The sequence below is a fragment of the Plectropomus leopardus genome, chromosome 13 (assembly GCF_026936395.1).
Source record: "Plectropomus leopardus strain MGB_pleo_1.0 chromosome 13, ASM2693639v1, whole genome shotgun sequence".
Taxonomy (NCBI): Eukaryota; Metazoa; Chordata; class Actinopteri; order Perciformes; family Serranidae; genus Plectropomus; species Plectropomus leopardus.
The window spans coordinates 7339685-7345684 of NC_142188.1; the positions used below are offsets into that span (position 1 = coordinate 7339685).

Here is a 6000-nt window from a genome sequence, read left to right on the forward strand (position 1 = left end):
GCCTTTACAATATAGCGTTTAATTTATGTTTGCTACTTCATGCTTCTCAGTTTTTTATATCTTATATATTGTGTTACGAAAGTAAAAGTAATCTCTGCATGCAAAAACCTCACACTTTAGACTGAATACTGTTTCCAACGCTTTTCTTCTGCTCTTGTTACAGTATGATGTCATAGTGTGCCAGATTACTTTATACAGTCATTTGGTCCAGGCATGTGTTTACATTAGATCAACCAATCAATCAGACTTTTTAATTTGTACAGCACTTTACATACAAACAAAACTATAACACAAAGTGCCCCCCCCAGAAAAAAAGATATAAATAGATAAATAAATAGATAATAGTAATAATAATAAAATAAAATACTTTAAACAGTCGATAAGAGGAAAATAAAAGGACAACATCGCAAAGTAGAATAACAAATAGATGAATATGTTAAAAAATATTAAAATGGTATACCATCTAGTAAAGCTGAATAAAATATATGAATAAATAGTCAATATAAAAATATGTAAATAAATGAATAGGTAGATAGATAGCCTACACTGCTACATGAATCTGCGTGCAAACGTCAGGGAAACATGAAACGTGCTGTATCTGCTGTAAATTTCTCCTTGATTTTTGATCATATTCCTGCTGGAACATGTCTGGTTGTGTGTAGAAGCTTTTATTTGTGATTATTCACGGTAGAAATTGCCGCTGTTCTCCATTACAGTCATTCCTTCGGCTGCAATGACGATGCAGAGACGCCGTTAATATATATGGGCTTTTTCAAGAAACAGGCTTAAAGAGATGGTACTAAAACGAGGCATAACAGACAGAGGTTCTCCAAAACTGACAGTAGTAGGGAAATAAAGGGTTTTTGACCATTAAAACATACAAACAGGGGCGTAGCACCAAATTGTGGGCCCTATGTATAGGCAGTTTCTGTGGGCCCCCGCCCCCTCCGCTCTTGAGCCATGTTTCTTTCACTCACTCTCTGAATTATTATTGTTTTTGTGCATCAGCACTCACTCTCTTGGTAGTAGCTGCATTTAGTGCAGGAACAGACTAAACTATTCTGCACTTTTAAGGGGTAATTTAGTCAGGACACTAATTAGAAATAAGGGGCACTTGGGGTGCCCGCTCCACCAGGTGAGCCATCAGGCGCCCCATGTGCAGGGGCTGTGTCCTTGCTGAATCAGCCGCGGTTGGATTCGAGCCCGCAGCCCTTTGCTGCATGTCTTTCCCTCTCACTCAAAAAAAAAAAGCTGTCCTGCCAAATAAAGGGAAAAAGTCTTTAAAAAAAAGAAAAGAAATTTAAAAAATTGCAAACAAAACAAAATTTTATATTCCAGGCTTTTAAACTCCCCCACCCCTATCCATTGGGGCTCTGGGTAATCAGTTTCACTTATCCCACCAACTATGACGCCCCTGCATGTAAACATGTTATAGTAGAACCCAAAACCCAAGAATAAACCTGAAAATGAGCATGACAGGTCCCCTTTAACAGTAGTTGACAGATTCATAATAAATATAGTAAGTGCCATCAGCATCAATGTGAGTATCCTGCAGAGATGTACTGAAGAATGCAAAGTTGGAGCTTTAGCCGTATTTCATGTATTGATTTAAGCGAGCAGCCAAAACAGCAACCGTCATAACCAAAGGCTTCCCTCCTGTGTCTTACTTATTTTTCCAGGTCTGCCTCCTCTGCCAGAGAGCAAAGGGCCTACAGCATCATTTCCTTCGGGCTGATGACGTCTGTGGAAAAACAGAACAACAGGAGAAGAAAAGGCGTTGGTTGACGGCAGCCGATGCTGTGTCAAACCCTGGAGAGAGACTCCCCGATGTCACGTCACCGGGGCCGAATACACCGGATGGATTAAAGTAAGTGTCACTCAGCCTCGGTTTGTGTGAGGGCTTGCAGCTCCATACTTTAGATGCCACTTGTTTGAGTGAATAAAAAACATACACACGGCAGACACAGGCATGAAAAGAAATAAAAAATAAGGAGATACAAGGCTGCCAACACTCGCTGCCAGCAGCTCTGGAGCCACTAAAACAGCCAGCTTTGACCAGTTTCAGTGGCAGCAGTGACAGAGCGAGGGAGAGCTGCGGCTTCTGAGTAGAAACCCAGTCTGCTGCAGTTTGGCAAACCCCTGGACCTTTACAGTGCCTGTGTGTGTGTGCTCGCTCGTGTGTGTGCGCAGAGTCTCCAGCGCTGGAGAGGCTTCAGAGAAAGTAGAAAGTGTGTGTGTGTCAGTGCGTGGCCGCAGTAGTCTGGCAACCTAACATGCATACGTGCACATGGGGACTCAGTGGTGGGAAAACTCCCCTAACATGTGTGCACGCACGCACACATGCACACACAGTCAGGAGTCAGCTGTCTACTCCTGCTTCTCAGCTCATTAAACCAAATCCCAGAGACCGGACTGAAGAATTTAAATGAGAACCCCCCCCACCCCCTCCTTCTTTGAAGTTTTGCCCCCTTTCAGCTCACCGTAGCTGAAGTTGCACTTCTAGCCTCTAACAGGTACAACACGCCCACTTTGTCAAAGCTCCGTGCCCGTTCATTCAGTACTGCGTGTGGCCTCTGCTGCACCTTTGGGCGTCACACTGGCAGCTCAAGCTGGCGACACTGACGGCCCCTTTTGCCTCCGCTCTGAACTCGGGGAGGGGGAACTTAGTTTTAAACCCTGAAATCGTATATACGTGTAAATCCGACAAAAATCCCCCGCCCAACACTTCCACCCGGCCCACGTTTGTCTGTGCCTTGTAGCTCCAGGTCCCCACGGAAACTGGATAACAGCAGTGTTTAGAGGAGCTCGGGACTCATTTGGGATAACAGGGCTCGCCTGACAGGCTGAGGGAACGTCCGTGGTCTCCTGCAACAGTAACCAGAGAGAGAGCGGTGAAAGAGAGAGCAGATTAGAGAGTTTCAATGGAGGGAGTCGAGGTAACTGTTTGAAACAGAGACTGATCCTCTTGTTTACCTCGCTGCCAGTAACCCTGACACTAAAACACACACAAGCGCAGTGTTTGATTTTGTGTGTAGAGCGAATTTCATGACCTTTGGGTAAACCTGTTCACACCGCTTTATGTATCCTAAGCTTTACTGTGAGAAACAATTAGCTTTCACTTATTTTACGTACGTTATACTGTCAGGCTGCTTGTGTTAAATTGATACTGAACAGATTTTCAACCAGCTTTGTGTGTATAGAAGAAATGTGGTAAACTTAACTCAAGGGAGTTCAATTTACATTTTTCCGTTCACCTTGTGATAGCTGCACTTTCGCACAGTTTGAAGAGATGCATCAAGCTGTAACTCTGCAGGTTGAATTAATGTGTTTCCATAAACAGACAGTAAACAAACAGTTACTTTACAGCAGACATTTCTGATCTGGCCCCCCTTAAAAATAAGTTTGGACACCCCTGATATAAGCAGTGACTCGTCCAGTTGAGTTTTGCTGGCTCTCGGGCTGTTGCTCAAAATACAAGCTGTACTTACAATTTTCTTATTGCCCGCCAAACATGGACACAAACGGAGGCCAAAAAACCAAAACAAAGATCAAACAGTAAAACTAAGCAGTGCTGGTCAAATATAAACGAAGATACAGTTACTGAGTTGCATATTTCTCGCTTCAGATGTTTTTAAAAACTTGTTTCAGCGTACTGTTTAACTGTAATATGAGATTCAGCTGTCCGCCTTTGTTTCACTACTCATTGCACATCTGCATCCTGGTAGTCGTAGGTTTTCTACCTCTTGAGCAAAAGCATCCTTTTTCGCTGTTTTCTCAGGTCACGTTGCACCAATTTCAGTTTCTTTCTTCTGCACAGACGGCCTATTTTTATGTGAGAACCCTCTTTATATCGGTGAAATACATTTTTAAGAGAAGATGAGGAAATGGGTCAAAATCTGTGTTTTTTTGTCAATGAAAAGACTTCCTTCAAGTTTTCAATGTGCTTACTGATAGTTTTGACAGCTGTAGAAGTCATCGAAGAAGACACAAGTGAGCAGTTGTCTCCAGAAAAAAAAGGTAAAATCTTCTCTGTCAATGTGATTTTTGGATTTAGTCGTCATACCTCAACGTTTCTCGAAATGGCCTTTTTCTTCAGTCTGCTGAGAACTCTTTGTTGTTTCTCGATTTACACGGAAATACCATAAAACTCTCTGGATACATACAGTCTCCCACAGAAGCAGCTGTCGAAAAATCTGCATCTCTATTTGATTTTTTTTTCTCATCTTCCTTCGCCGTGAACTTCACAAGACATCCCGTCCCCCTCCCCTCACATGTGACCTCCGACCCAACCTTGATTCTTCCTTTTTCACCGTTTGCCAAAAATTTTTTGGAAGAGGCCATCCCTGGCTGTTCCTCTATGGAACTATCCTGCCCCACCAACCCCCCTCAGCCAGGCATCATCCAGCGGCCCTCGCTCTCTGTATCAGCTTTTTGTCAGGGATTTGCCTCCTCAATCCCACAAATCAACAGAGGATAGATGCCTATTGTGCCTAATCAAAGCACTTCCTCCTGGGGTAATCCCTCAATTTGAGCAGGAAGAAAAGCCCAGTGAAGGGGGGAATGTTCTGGATCAATCCTATGAAGGGCCCATATTATACACTCTCATTTAGATTTCACCAAAGAGACACAGCCAGCCAGCGTTCCTAACCCCCCCTCTCGCCTCCCCTCCAACCACCTCCGACTGCTCTCCTTTTCTGTTTGTGTTTATCTTTATTTTACTCCCCTTTCTCTCTTTATTAATCTGTTTTTCCCCCGGTGTTATTGTCAGCGAGTGTCCTGGCGTGCCGGATGGTTAGCACGTGGCGGCTCTTTCAGCGCTGCTTGTTTACCGGAGGAAGGTTGAGGATGATTGACTTGTCGCTGGCGAAAGCTTGTTCGTACAGTGGATGTAGGATGACAGGAGCATCAACCCAGATGTTTCAGTCAGCCTGCACACAAAGGCCTAGCTGAGGAGGTGGAGATGTAAAGACATTGCGAACTGAGCGTATGTCATTTTGGTCATTCACGCTCAGATCAGTCGGAAATATTGTTGGATTGCTTCCATTTTCTGTGCATGTTTACTCCCTTTTTCAACCTATGAAAGACTGGAGATCACATGAAGGATTTTTAACGTTCATTATTACCTGATATAAGTGTTGTGACCTGAATTCCTTCAATCAATAATTCAAAACCTGAGATGATTCTTCTCCCAGAATCAACAAGATGCAACAATCTCAAGATGACATAAACATTGATAGAGGATTTCCAGTTAACCAGATCTGTCAGTCAAGGTTTGTGCCATCAGAGGGCATCGGGAATAAAGCTACGCTGTATAACTTTGACAGGAAACATATCTGAAAAAACTGATGTAGTGTGGATTTTACATGAATTCTGTGATGGTATTTGTAAAAGTGTAACATACTAAACTTGATAAAAGTGGGATTATTGGGAAGACAAAATGGGTATAGCTGTGCTGACCACCACCCTCCCTAACAATCACAGATGGACTGGACCCGATAATTTTACAAATGGGGATAGCTGTGCATACTTTTAGACTGTTCCAATTCATATTGTTGCACTTGGTTGCAAAAATGTTTTTGTAAACGATGAAAACAGAGGGTCTGAAAGACAATTTCAAATCCTGCTTACTTCTGCATTCATGCGCAGCTCTCCAATCACTGCATGAAGTGTTTGCAAATCTTTGATTGTCCGTTTTGGGACTTTACAACAATTGTTGGATGCAGCCTCCTAAACTGCCGCCTCAGAAAGGTGTGGGATGGGGTGCGTCCCAGCCTGCTTTCATTCCCAGGTTGTCAAGTACAGATGCTTTGTCATGCTCCTCAGTGTGTGATACAGATGCAGAAGGCACCCTTTGGCGTCTCTATGAGACACACCGGGCTTTTGATTTACTCCAATTTGAACCCATCTGCAGCAATAGTTGATGCTCGAACAACAGATTTAGTAAGAAAAGCAAGAAAGTCGGTGCAGGAGGGGTGGTGGATGAGTCAGACAAACACAGAC

The 6000-nt window shown here is 43.4% G+C and overlaps 1 long non-coding RNA gene across 1 annotated transcript in view; it reads left to right on the forward strand.

Annotated features, from left to right (window-relative positions):
• Positions 1–1861, forward strand: part of LOC148187656 (uncharacterized) — a 159928-nt gene extending 158067 nt beyond the window's left edge. Inside the window, exon 5 of the long non-coding RNA XR_015778390.1 lies at positions 1680–1861. This is a non-coding gene — a long non-coding RNA (uncharacterized LOC148187656). The remainder of the gene's footprint in view (positions 1–1679) is intronic.
• The last annotated feature ends 4139 nt before the right edge of the window (positions 1862–6000 follow it).